Here is a 15116-nt window from a genome sequence, read left to right on the forward strand (position 1 = left end):
CACAGCTATAGTCACAATTTAATTCAGGGTTTGCTCTTGTGACAGAGCCAGTGAAGTCAGACCAAGGTATTTAGCTCAGTACCACCATCTCTTCCTCTCTGGTTTTATTTATTTTATTAAGTACAGCACCTCAGCCAAGCCATTATGAAAAGAGGTTGGTTCTAGATTGTGAGGGGCCACAAAAACACAACCCTAGGAGCAGGTTAGAGCTTCGGGTCCATAATAGAATAATGTTAAAATGACCCAGAGTCAAGTGTGCAATATACTGAGCCACCAAAAGGGAATTCATTGCTTTTACAGGGGGGGTTTGGAAGCCACAGACAGCAGACTATCTCAGTGTGAATGGCTTCCACTCTGTTCCATGGATGTTGTGGATAAGGACAGCATGTATCCACATCACATCTTGTATCTCAGTGTGAATGGCTTCCACTCTGTTCCATGGATGTTGTGGATAAGGACAGCACGTATCCACATCACATCTTGTCCATGGCTATACGATCTGCGTATCAGTGAACTGTAACGTGTCTAGCTGTGCGAAGTTTCTCATTCCTTGAAAGATTCTTCACTACAAAAAACCTTTTGGTCGCATTCATTTCGTTTGCAGCTCCTCAATCAAAACACATAAGACACCCATGTGCTGTACAGTACCCATGTGTTATCCAGTTTCCATGTGTTATCCAGTACCCATGTGCTGTATAGTACCCATGTGCTGTACAGTACCCATGTGATATCCAGTACCCATGTGCTGTATAGTACCCATGTGCTATCCAGTGCCCATGTGCTATCCAGTGCCCATGTGCTATCCAGTGCCCATGTGCTATCCAGTGTCCATGTGTTATCCAGTACCCATGTGCTGTACAGTCCGTGCTGCCAGCTCACCAGGCAGGAGGGGTGTGGCAGGCCAGAAGCCCTGCTGCTGTAAATAGTTTGTATGGGAATGTAAAGTTGGAATATGTGACCATTCCCCAATTAGGTAATTGGTGCTAATTGGGGAGTGGCCACATGTATAAAAGGAGCCAGAAATCCTTTGTTGGGGAGAGGAGTTTGGGGGTGTGTTTGTGCTGTGATTTTTGTATTGTTTTGTATCTGTAGTGAAGGCTAATGTCCAGCCTACAAGTGATTTATTCTTTTGTTTGAACATTTTATTTTGGCCCTCGTGCCAGTTTATTTTGTTCCTGTTTTATTAATAAACATGTGCTCCAGCTCTTAAACTGCAGCTTCCTGTCTCTGATGAAAGCGGAAAGGAAATAGGAAAGCTACCATCGAGCCGTCTGGAGATGAAAGAGGAAAGGAAATAGGAAAGCTACCGTCGAGCCGTCTGGAGATGAAAGAGGAAAGGAAATAGGAAAGCTACCGTCGAGCCGTCTGGAGATGAAAGAGGAAAGGAAATAGGAAAGCTACCGTCGAGACGTCTGGAGATGAAAGAGGAAAGGAAATAGGAAAGCTACCATCGAGCCGTCTGGAGATGAAAGAGGAAAGGAAATAGGAAAGCTACCGTCGAGACGTCTGGAGATGAAAGAGGAAAGGAAATAGGAAAGCTACCATCGAGCCGTCTGGAGATGAAAGAGGAAAGGAAATAGGAAAGCTACCATCGAGCCGTCTGGAGATGAAAGAGGAAAGGAAATAGGAAAGCTACCGTCGAGCCGTCTGGAGATGAAAGTGGAAAGGAAATAGGAAAGCTACCATCGAGCCGTCTGGAGATGAAAGAGGAAAGGAAATAGGAAAGCTACCGTCGAGCCGTCTGGAGATGAAAGCGGTGCAGACGTCAAAACGGTGTGACTGCCAAGCCATCTGGAGGGGCCGTGAAGCAAACCAGCCACCCCTGGTAACTACACAAATAAACTGGAATGCAACAGGGCTGAATGGGGCTGGAAACACCATCCCCTCTGGCTCTCAAAACAGGAAAGGCTTTTTTGTTGTTCAATTGAATTCCTTTTCCTTGTTTTTGAAGCACAGCGAACGCCTTCAAGCGTTCCAAAAGGTTTGCTCCAAGCAAGCCCTTTCCATCCGCTCTAACAGATGAATGACAGGCTGGTCGAAAAAAAGGATATTACAATTAAACTGACCCTTCAAAAGGAAACTTCAGTGGACAACTCTTTATTAAAGCAGACACAGACGTTTTCACATGGCCCAAACCACACAGCTGATGCTACAGGAATTGCCACCCCCATTTAGCATGTCTGGTGGTTGAGCTCCATTGAATGCAGTGGAATTACAAAGCCTCTAGTACTGTAACTGATCCCTGCTTTGCACACTGCTGCTCTTCTGTCTAAGAACTGAAGCAACGGCGCTAAATAATATTCAAGGACAATTCCGCCAGGACGAGAGCTTGGCTTTTTTTGGACGCGGTGAAAAAATAAATAAATAAATAAATATTTGCTGAAAAGACAAAATTGCCTTGGAGCATTGGGAGAGAAGACTTTCCTTTCAGAAAACAGACAGACAAAGGCAGAAAATGAGTTAATCTTATTACAAGCTGGCTCGCAACACCATCCATCATCTATAAAAAGAAAAACAGCCTTCATTTAGCCACTCCACCCCCTTTCTTCATCTCAACACTGTGTGAGCAGAATATCTAAGACTTTACAAGAGACTCAGAGGAAGATAAAAGGGGCAGAGAAAACCAGAGGCTGTGAATTGCACTACAGACTATCCCCCGGATAAACTTTTACTTTCAATATAAAAAAACACAAATACGGCAGTGAAAAAAGTAAATAGTTATAGGAACACCCAACAGACATTAAATATTAAACAATATCTTGGTGAATCTCATCCCAGGCACAACTAGACTTTAAGCATTCACTCCCTGAACAAAATGTTAAAAATAGTAAGACACAAAACAGAGCATTAATCAGTGCTGCTCATCCCTATATTTCACACACAATTACGTCATTGTCAATCTACACTGACTGGCCTGCCCAGCCCACCTCCGATAACACAAGGAAGAGATCTATTCGTTGCTGGAAACCCCTTGACACCTTGTCAGGACTTCCTCACAGAGCACTTTATCCTTGTGCTCCTCAATGAGAGTAATCTCTCCACCAATTCACTGCAAATGGTCAGCCCAGTTGTACTTGCAGAGCACATTTTTAAAACCCCAATAGTCTGGTAAGGACACCCCACTGTAACACAGAGAAATGAAAAAGGGGTGTACATGAAGGTCATGAAGCCAGTGTGTTAGGAACAATTACTGCAAGATACAACCAATACAAACCTTTAAAAATGCCACCGAACAGAGCTCTTCAGGCTTCATTCTAAGGTTTCCATGGCTATGTCAGGATGTTAGCCAGTCACTGCAGTTGTTGCATCTTTATTGGTTTGAATTGCTCAGATCCAATTAAGGAACCAGTATGGTAGCATCTGCTGTAATATTTCAATTAGTGGTTATAAAAAGTAAAAATCACATCACCCAGCATGCAATTCTCAAAATGTAGGCACATTATTCTTACATAAACCCTTGTGTCATAGGTTAACAAAGTTCACCATTAGGTTCTGGGACAATGCTAAAACAATACTGCTCCAGGACAATGCTAAAACAATACTGCTCCAGGACAATGCTAAAACAATACTGCTCCAGTAACTGTATTATATTTTTATAGATGAACTACCTTTCCAATGCTTTCTGTACACTGTCAAGTCGACAAACCCTCCAAGAGTCTTCTCCCCACAACTGTTTCATTAAGCAGATGCAATTTATGGAATAAGCCATTTATAAAAATCAATATTCTCCAAGGTTAACAGAAAGGATAAGATCACTAGATATCATCACAAATAAATTACTGTCCTGACAACATGATCTTATCAAAGCTTGATAAAAATGTATCTTAAATCGTACCCAAACTTTCAAGGTATATTTGTAACCCATTCCTGTGAGCCAAGTCTTAAAACGCTATTTCAATGTTTGTGTGCGGCTTCAAGCTGAATCTGTTTTCTTTAACTATCTCAAAAATATAAATCGCAGACTACCGCCTCAAATCATCAGTCCTAATGAGGAACAGTGTGATGCTGTTCCCACAACACTTTCTTTTCTTTTTTAAAGTCGCCTGTCTCAATGTAATTGTGTGGCCACATCCAATTCATACACATTGACCAAGTGCAGATTTCCAGATGCCTGCTCAGTCAAACATCTCCATGGCATTTGTAAATGGAATGAAAAAGGAAGTGTGTAATTTTAGATTTTAAAATGTTAGGGTTCTTAGCATTTCCTCGAAACATGAGAGCTCAGTTTTGAAAACTTGGCAGGTCCTCTGCTGAGCTGAAATTCAAGAAAACAGGAACATGAACTTCAGCATGCCGTCTCAGAGCAATGGGAATTCAGGAAAACAGGAACATGTACTTCAGCATGCCGTCTCAGAGCAATGGGAATTCAGGAAAACAGGAATATGAACTTCAGCATGCCATCTCAGAGCAATGGGAATTCAGGAAAACAGGAACATGAACTTCAGCATGCCGTCTCAGAGCAATGGGAATTCAGGAAAACAGGAACATGAACTTCAGCATGCCGTCTCAGAGCAATGGGAATTCAGGAAAACAGGAACATGAACTTCAGCATGCCGTCTCAGAGCAATGGGAATTCAGGAAAACAGGAACATGAACTTCAGCATGCCGTCTCAGAGCAATGGGAATTCAGGAAAACAGGAACATGAACTTCAGCATGCCGTCTCAGAGCAATGGGAATTCAGGAAAACAGGAACATGAACTTCAGCCTGCCGTCTCAGAGCAATGGGAATTCATGTCATGCTCCAATTCTGAAATCGATTAAAAAAAAAAGAAAAAAGAAAACCAACAACAAAGGGATAATATTCTGCTTGCACGGGCCTATAGTATAGAGCATCTGTTAAAACTTTAACAAACATGAAAGCTATTGTACTTTACTCCTCAATGAATTATGTATTTCAATACAAAAACAGGTAAAACATATCAAACACTGACATGCAAAAAGCCAAAACTGTCCAAAATGATTGCATACACCACCCACATTGATCCTGGCAATTATAGATTACTAAGCACTGTCAGGGCTTAAAGTATGTGAATCTTAGTGAAAATTCATTCGAGTCTTTCTCAAATCCGGATTCCCTGATCACATGCTAACGGTGCTTCAAGGACTTGTTACCAGTCAAGAGGTGGGAAGTGTGTTTCTTGTGAAGCACAAAGCTGCTTCTTTCCCATGAACTCGTGCAAAATGATGAAGAGCTTCCGACCGCAGGGTTTTCCAAGAGGGTTCCCCGAGAGCCCAGTCCTGTTAACATACATTAGAGATGCACAAAGGGATCACATTTATTGGTTTATATTTTGGAGTTCACAAGCATCAGTTCCCTTCAGTCGTGTAATCAAACCCAATTGAACTCTGTAGTCTTGAACCCTTTTTTGATCTCACTGCACAGCTTGTCTAAACCATGGGAGTGGAGCTAGATTTTCAAAGCAGCCTCGCAATCCAATCCAATCCAATACAGATCTTGATAAAGAGAAAGAATAGCAAGATACACACTGTGGAAGCGGTCATCTGGAACAACTAGACTGGTGTTTGTGTGCAGCCTGCTGAATTGTTTCAGATAGAATCAATGGGATCTTTCAACAACTTGCTAAAAAGCACACTTTTGTTTTAAAATAAATGCAATGGTTTTACTTTATCGCATGTAATATTTTGTTAACCCGGGGCTAACAGACCCACTTGCTTCGCAAGCTACAGTTGGTGATTTGTTTCTTTTGCACTGAACAGAGGCAGAGGATTGTACTACAGAGAACAGATGGCTTGAAACTCGTAATTGAAATACTGTGTTTTTTAGGAACCACAAGAATTTCAGAAGGCAGCATAAACCAACTAGGATTTCCTATTTTAACCTCCAGCAATAAAGCTGAGGCACAGCGGTCAGGTTTTCAAACCCATTCAAATGATTCACACACATTCTGACTGAAACAGGTTTACAAGTTACCAGCACATGATCTTGAATACAGAGATGCTCATTGTTTCACACTTCCAGGTGTGGGGCTTCTATATTGGAAAGTGGTGGAATTCGCCGGACAGCTAATACACACAACTAGGGGCACAGTGGAATAATTCACTAGCTTATTCAGCTGGGTTATAATACAGCCCAGATCTCAGAGGAATCTGTTTGGGGGCCCAATTGGACATGCATCCACATCACCAACCCCATCACACACTGGATCAGACTCCCACGCTGAAATCTCATGGTGCCAGCAAGAACCCATCACACACTGGATCAGACTCCCACGCTGAAATCTCATGATGCCAGCAAGAACCCATCACACACTGGATCAGACTCCCCCGCTGAAATCTCATGGTGCCAGCAAGAACCCATCACACACAGAATGTATTTTCCTCCACCTCTCAAAATGTTACACACCTTTAGATTAAACTTCAACCATATGATTTGCTAACAAGGAGCTGCCATTCAATCCCCTTTCTGAACAGTAATGCTGTGACTTTCCAGTCTTTACAGCCTACACTGAGGATGTAGATGGATATAAATCCATAGTGATGAATAACACCAGTAGAAAAGGAACATGCATGGCTATGCCTCGTACTGAAGGAGTACAGGAAATCGGGTTTAGCATTTTATTCTTCAATAAACTCTTGTTTTCATGCCAGATAGTATTTTGGAAAATGATGCTACTGAAGCCAGAGTTGAGCTGGACTGACTGTAGGGCTTTGCACTTCATTTCACAGTCATGCAAGTGGACTTACTGCGCTGGCAAATCAGTCAGTAACAGCAATAACAGCAATAGCAGTAACAGCAGCAACAGTAATAGCAATAACAATAACAGCAACAGCAACAGCAATAGCAGTAACAGTAACAGTAACAGCAGTAACAGTAACAACAATAGCAGTAACAGCAGCAACAGCAGCAGCAATAGCAGCAATAACAGTAACAGCAATAGCAGCAACAGTAACAGAAACAGCAACAGCAGCAGCAGTAACAGCAACAGCAACAACAGTAACAGTAACAGTAATAACAGCAACAGCAATAGCAGCAACAGCAATAGTAACAGCAATAGCAGCAGCAGTAACAGCAACATCAACAACAGTAACAGGAATAGCAGCAACAGCAATAGCAGTAATTCATGGCACTTCTACACCAAGTTTCTGCTACACTACAGTTCACAAGATTTCTTGCTAGTGATAAATTGCACCCAAGTTTCTAACTAAAAGATTGACAAAGACTTTTTTTTTTTAAATTGGTGTCTAATTATTTAAACATTTTCCAGATATGTTTAAATGTTTTGGAAATTAAAATAGATAAAATGTTAAAATCAGACAGTTTGATTTGTGAGAGCAATATACCCAGCTTCAGTATAGAGCGAGAGAGATCTCCAAGGACACGCTTCCTAAATCTATGAAAGCAGTGACATTCTGAGCAATTTACAACACAGAGGAAGCAAATCATTTTTAAAAGCAGCAATCACTGTTGACAATTTATTTCCAAATATCTTTTAGAGTTGTCCAGAGCTCAAACAACCCAGAGATAAATTATCTGCACTTACCACTCACTGTTTGCAATTCCATCCTGCAATCACAGGACAGGCCTGCTTTATAAATGAGGGGTGAATGAAATATCTCTGTGGAGACAGATAATCAAAGGCTGTTAATTACTAAATCAGTTAGAAAAATTGTGCAGCTAAGTATTCCATTCATTGAATTAAAGTGGCCAATACCAGCTCACACGTGAAAACAAAAGGGTGCTGCACTTGAAAACTGTGGCCAAGTGGAATCATGTTAGCACTGTTGGCTATTCGATAATTACTAGTATGCTTGCCCACATGTATTTATTTGAGTGTGTGTCAGCTAAAAGCACTAGTGGATTGCTCTGCTAAACGCTGTCTGTCCAGGGACCACAGCAGCACTCCAGCGAACAAACAGGACGGCTAGCGAGCCCCCATAGGGTATTAAATCATGAGAATCCACCAAATGTTCCCACCACAGTCGACAATGGTTTTAACATCCATTTCCCAGCCCTTTTCCACATGCTTGGCAATTCTATTGAAAGCCCTTTTTTTCAACTGCTTGTCAGACACATTTTCCACGCCATCAATAGGACTAGTGTTTAATCCTACAATGGACAAACCAATTGTGAGGCACAGTCCTTCATTCTTCTCGTCTGCCCTCACACTTTGTTACGGTAAGCATGCTACCTTATAAAGGAAAAGTAGAATGTCATGATGTCAACTTTTGCAATCTTGTTTTTTTATTATTACATTTGTCCGTTTTATTTATATCTATACTTATACTTTACATCTGAAACGTGCTCTCACAGTGAGGATGGAAGCGTTGTGATGTCTAAAACATGCTCTCATACAGTGAGGATGGAAGGCGTCGTGATGTCTAAAACGTGCTCTCATACAGTGAGGATGGAAGCGTCGTGATGTCTAAAACGTGCTCTCATACAGTGAGGATGGAAAGCGTCGTGATGTCTAAAACGTGCTCTCATACAGTGAGGATGGAAGCGTCGTGATGTCTAAAATGTGCTCTCACAGTGACGATGGAAGCGTTGTGATGTCTAAAACGTGCTCTCATACAGTGAGGATGGAAGGCGTTGTGATGTCTAAAACGTGCTCTCACAGTGAGGATGGAAAGCGTTGTGATGTCTAAAACGTGCTCTCACAGTGAGGATGGAAAGCGTTGTGATGTCTAAAATGTGCTCTCATACAGTGAGGATGGAAGGCGTCGTGATGTCTAAAACGTGCTCTCATACAGTGAGGATGGAAGCGTTGTGATGTCTAAAACGTGCTCTCACAGTGAGGATGGAAAGCGTCGTGATGTCTAAAACATGCTCTCATACAGTGAGGATGGAAGGCGTCGTGATGTCTAAAACGTGCTCTCATACAGTGAGGATGGAAGCGTCGTGATGTCTAAAACGTGCTCTCATACAGTGAGGATGGAAGCGTCGTGATGTCTAAAACGTGCTCTCACAGTGAGGATGGAAAGCGTTGTGATGTCTAAAACGTGCTCTCACAGTGAGGATGGAAAGCGTTGTGATGTCTAAAACGTGCTCTCATACAGTGAGGATGGAAAGCGTTGTGATGTCTAAAACGTGCTCTCATACAGTGAGGATGGAAGGCGTTGTAATGTCTAAAACGTGCTCTCATACAGTGAGGATGGAAGGCGTTGTGATGTCTAAAACGTGCTCTCATACAGTGAGGATGGAAAGCGTTGTGATGTCTAAAACGTGCTCTCACAGTGAGGATGGAAAGCGTTGTGATGTCTAAAATGTGCTCTCATACAGTGAGGATGGAAAGCGTTGTGATGTCTAAAACGTGCTCTCACAGTGAGGATGGAAAGCGTTGTGATGTCTAAAACGTGCTCTCACAGTGAGGATGGAAAGCGTTGTGATGTCTAAAACGTGCTCTCACAGTGAGGATGGAAAGCGTTGTGATGTCTAAAACGTGCTCTCACAGTGAGGATGGAAAGCGTTGTGATGTCTAAAACGTGCTCTCACAGTGAGGATGGAAAGCGTTGTGATGTCTAAAACGTGCTCTCACAGTGAGGATGGAAAGCGTTGTGATGTCTAAAACGTGCTCTCACAGTGAGGATGGAAAGCGTCGTGATGTCTAAAACGTGCTCTCACAGTGAGGATGGAAGCGTCGTGATGTCTAAAACGTGCTCTCACAGTGAGGATGGAAAGCGTTGTGATGTCTAAAACGTGCTCTCACAGTGAGGATGGAAAGCGTTGTGATGTCTAAAACGTGCTCTCACAGTGAGGATGGAAGGCGTTGTGATGTCTAAAACGTGCTCTCATACAGTGAGGATGGAAAGCGTCGTGATGTCTAAAACGTGCTCTCATACAGTGAGGATGGAAAGCGTTGTGATGTCTAAAACGTGCTCTCATACAGTGAGGATGGAAAGCGTTGTGATGTCTAAAACGTGCTCTCACAGTGAGGATGGAAAGCGTTGTGATGTCTAAAACGTGCTCTCACAGTGAGGATGGAAAGCGTTGTGATGTCTAAAACGTGCTCTCATACAGTGAGGATGGAAAGCGTTGTGATGTCTAAAACGTGCTCTCATACAGTGAGGATGGAAAGCGTTGTGATGTCTAAAACGTGCTCTCACAGTGAGGATGGAAAGCGTTGTGATGTCTAAAACGTGCTCTCACAGTGAGGATGGAAGCGTCGTGATGTCTAAAACGTGCTCTCACAGTGAGGATGGAAAGCGTTGTGATGTCTAAAACGTGCTCTCACAGTGAGGATGGAAAGCGTTGTGATGTCTAAAACGTGCTCTCATACAGTGAGGATGGAAGCGTTGTGATGTCTAAAACGTGCTCTCACAGTGAGGATGGAAAGCGTTGTGATGTCTAAAACGTGCTCTCACAGTGAGGATGGAAAGCGTTGTGATGTCTAAAACGTGCTCTCATACAGTGAGGATGGAAAGCGTTGTGATGTCTAAAACGTGCTCTCATACAGTGAGGATGGAAGGCGTTGTAATGTCTAAAACGTGCTCTCATACAGTGAGGATGGAAGGCGTTGTAATGTCTAAAACGTGCTCTCATACAGTGAGGATGGAAAGCGTTGTGATGTCTAAAATGTGCTCTCACAGTGAGGATGGAAGCGTCGTGATGTCTAAAACGTGCTCTCATACAGTGAGGATGGAAAGCATTGTGACTCAAAATGCTTCCCAAAGAAAGGACATAAAAAGGTGAATACTTGAGTGATGTGGTCTGTATTCCACTGCAGCTGCCACAAAACCATAACTATCAGGGGAACCTTTGGGCACGTTAGCAATTCAGCCTCTGCATGCTTAGTTTTGGCATTTGACTGTCAACTGAAAAAAGCACCCAAATTGGGACAAGAAACCTGAACAAACTTTTTACAGGCTTCACAAGCATGGCTGAAATATTTCCACAGTTTGCTCGTAACTCAGTCAAAGACATAACGGCTCCAAACAGACCAAATAACGCTGCAATACATCAAAGCAACAAGTACCCGTAATCTGAAAAATCTACAGAAGGGTTTTCAGGAGCAAGGTGCAAAACAGCAAACGTGCCCCCCAAGCAGCTTCAGCCTTCCTGCCAAACAGCAAAGAAAATGAACGGGCCTTTCAAAAGAACCAGCTGGCACTGGTGGAGCAGCAGAGGATACAGAAGAGCAGATGTCTGCCAGCGGAGAGAGCTCTCACTCAGGTGTTACAATACCCACCTGCCTGCTGCTTTTGATGAGCACGTAAGAAAGCAAACAAACCCTTTAGAACAGTGCAGCCCAGGTTTAACAACGGCAAAGCCTCCTCTATTCAAACGTGCCTAAAATGAGTGAGGCCACAAAACAGGATCCGATCCAGATACCAGAGTCAATGTTCTTAGAATATTACAGCTGTCACTGACAACCTCCTATAAACATGACTCTTCAGTCAGTATTACAGCTCCCTACTCTACCCACATACTGTAGGTCTCCCGGACGCATAAACGGGACAGGATCCTGATAATCAACGGTGGGATACTTTAGGTGAAAGTTGCTCCCTCAGGCTGCAGTTCTAATGCCCATCACTCATGACTGAATTATATTTGATGACCTAAAGAGCCGATAAGCATTTCTTCATTATATTATCTGTTTTGCTCTGAAAGTACTCTCGATTTCTCCAGCAAAAATCATCACAATCTTCCCAGAGCACACAACCCGTCAGCAGCAATAGCAGTACAGGGAAGGATCAACAAACACAGCTGATTTAGTTTGAGGAGATTGACTTTAAAAGTGACTTGATGTCTTCAATCTGAAGCATTAGCAGACCTGCGTTATCCTTACAGCACTTTGAAAGCTCAGCATGTTGAAACTGGTGGATACATGTTTTCACAGGTCTTGGGATATCTATTTTCACATAGACCCATGTAGTCCACCGCACTTTCAATTACCCAACTGAAAACAAAGGTGATGTTTGCAAATGGAAGTGAAGTGGTGCCTGCCCTTAATCTCATTAAAAGTGTAGCCTTTTAATCTTGAGAGAATACTGTATGTATCACACTGGTTCTGATGAGCTATTATGTGTAATAAGATAAAAAGATTAATGATTAACTACTTTGTTAAACGATAAACCCTAAATGAGAGGAGGAGGTAGGAGGGCTATTATGAACTTGTATTTATCATTCAAGAACCATTTGCTCGACTACATACAAGTTCACAAATCGCTAAATCACAGTTCATTGAAACCCATCTACTTTGCATTGTTCTTTAGTGGCTGCTGCCCCACTCCTCGTGTGTCCAGTCAGAGCAGGACTCTGCAGGTAACCAGGAGGGTGTGCTCCTGCTACCTAACTACCTTTCACAGAGAATAATCAGCCTCAAGGACAAGGGCTTCAACAGATACAGATAAGAGAGGGTGGAGCACTTCGGGAAACCTGCCCTTTGCCCAGGTGAGATTCTTCACCTTTATGGCATTATTAATAAAGCTTTGAAATGGAAGCCAGCATTTTCAAGGTTTAAACTTCTACAGTAATCTGTCGCGTATCCGCCCATCACACACCTGCTCTAACCATTTATCCGCCATGATCAACCTCTTCAGCAATGGTTAGTTTATTATTGAACAGAGAAGATTAGTTCAGATACTGTAGACCTTCCAAAGTTTTTCGTACACTGTGTTGTATGTGCTCCGTGCGCTGTCATTGCTGGTAGTGTCACGTGAGCTGTTCAGTGTGTTGACTTGATATGTAAAGAAATCCTGTTCGCCTGCAGGGGGGCGTATCAACGTCACCCTCCGTCTCGCTCTCCTGCCTGTCGCTCAGCAGCCAATGCACACACCCACATGGCAGACGCCTACTCTGTCACAAGCATTAATATCCTGTATCTTTCTAAACAAGGGATTTAGGGGAGCTCCCTAATAAAAGCTGAATCTCAAAACAGTAACTGTGTGAATATAGTAATTGTTACAGCTGTGTATAATGGTATTTAAAACAGGATTCATTTATCCACCTTTTACATATCCGCCCATACCCTGGTCCCACTGCAGTCGGATATGCGACTGATTACGGTATTTCTTTAAATAGTTTGTTTGTTACACCCAATTACAGCATCTTCCTTATTGTCTTCTTGGTCCTGCAAGTGAAAGCAGATTTAACCCAATAGCAGGGTTTGAAATGAGTCCTCGGAGGGTTACTAAATAAAAACACACAAACCTTTCAGAAGACACCAGCAGTGTACGCTGCTGTGCAAACACACAGTTTAACAGCACAGCACATCTCATCACATCACTGCAGTGTACGCTGCTGTGCAAACACACAGTTTAACAGCACATCACATCTCATCACATTCCTGCAGTGTACGCTGCTGTGCAAACACACAGTTTAACAGCACAGCACATCACATTCCTGCAGTGTACGCTGCTGTGCAAACACACAGTTTAACAGCACAGCACATCTCATCACATCACTGCAGTGTACGCTGCTGTGCAAACACACAGTTTAACAGCACAGCACATCTCATCACATCACTGCAGTGTACGCTGCTGTGCAAACACACAGTTTAACAGCACAGCACATCTCATCACATCACTGCAGTGTACGCTGCTGTGCAAACACACAGTTTAACAGCACAGCACATCTCATCACATCACTGCAGTGTACGCTGCTGTGCAAACACACAGTTTAACAGCACAGCACATCACATTCCTGCAGTGTATGCTGCTGTGCAAACACACAGTTTAACAGCACATCACATCTCATCACATTCCTGCAGTGTACGCTGCTGTGCAAACACACAGTTTAACAGCACATCACATCTCATCACATCACTGCAGTGTACGCTGCTGTGCAAACACACAGTTTAACATCACATCTCATCACATCGCTGCAGTGTATGCTGCTGTGCAAACTCACAGTTTAACAGCACATCTCATCACATCACTGCAGTGTACGCTGCTGTGCAAACACACAGTTTAACAGCACATCTCATCACATCGCTGCAGTGTACGCTGCTGTGCAAGCACACAGTTTAACAGCACATCTCATCACATCACTGCAGTGTAAAAAAAATATTAAAATCCCCAGGAAGGGTCAAAAAAGATATTGCTTGCATATATCAAATGTCCCTTTAGCACTGATCTACAGTATTTAACTTAATCATAAGATATTCAGCAGAACGAAACATGATAAAGTCACTAAATCCATCAGATATGAAAGATTTTGCTAGAGGGTTATAGTAGATGCTCAGTGGTCAGTTGCTTCTATTCATTCCAGGTTTTACTATGAACTTGATTAGCCAGAGTGTATAAAGGTCAAGCTCATGTGTATTCATTTAACTCGTAGTAAAACCAGGAATGGATCCAACTGCTATGCAATGGCAGTCTTATTCCCATCCCTAACAAGACAAATTATTCTCTGAAGGATCACAGGCAGTACTCATTGAGGATGGATGCAAGTATCTACAGAACCATTTAAATACCTTACAGATCTAACCACAGGCCTCCTTATGGCCTGTGTCACTATCTATTATTTAAATAGTTAATTACCGTCAAGCAGTTATCCAATCTGAGTTCAACAGCCCATCGTTGGATAAAACATGTTTTAACATGCAGCTGTTTGTATTCTTGGGAATACAGAGAATTAGGAAATGCTACTTAATATTAATTATTATTATTTCTTTCTTAGCAGATGCCCTTATCCAGGGCGACTTACAATTGTTACAAGATATCACATTATTTTTACATACAATTACCCATTTATACAGTTTGGTTTTTACTGGAGCAATCTAGGTAAAGTACCTTGCTCAAGGGTACAGCAGCAGTGTCCTCCACCTGGGATTGAACCCACAACCCAGCGGTCCAGAGCCCTAACCACTACCCAGTGCAGCTCCCCTGAAAGAGGGCTCTCTGACTGAGGCACCCCGGGGTAATCATCCTAGTTCAGCTCCACTGAAAGACAGCTCTCTGACTGCGTCTACACCCCAGGGTAATCATCCCAGTGCAGCGCCCCTGGAAGAGGGCTCTCTGACTGACACACCCCAAGGTAATCATCCCAGTGCAGCTCCCCTGAAAGAGGGCTCTCTGACTGAGGCACCCCGGGGTAATCATCCTAGTTCAGCTCCACTGAAAGACAGCTCTCTGACTGCGTCTACACCCCAGGGTAATCATCCCAGTGCAGCTCCACTGAAAGACAGCTCTCTGACTGCGTCTACACCCCAGG

At 42.9% G+C, this 15116-nt stretch overlaps 1 protein-coding gene across 2 annotated transcripts in view; it reads right to left on the reverse strand.

Moving 5' to 3' along the window:
- sema5ba (sema domain, seven thrombospondin repeats (type 1 and type 1-like), transmembrane domain (TM) and short cytoplasmic domain, (semaphorin) 5Ba) overlaps positions 1–15116 on the reverse strand; it is an 88311-nt gene that overhangs the window by 69228 nt on the left and 3967 nt on the right. The gene's annotated exons all lie outside the window — the stretch shown is intronic.

This window comes from Acipenser ruthenus, chromosome 11 (genome assembly GCF_902713425.1).
Source record: "Acipenser ruthenus chromosome 11, fAciRut3.2 maternal haplotype, whole genome shotgun sequence".
Taxonomy (NCBI): domain Eukaryota; kingdom Metazoa; phylum Chordata; class Actinopteri; order Acipenseriformes; family Acipenseridae; genus Acipenser; species Acipenser ruthenus.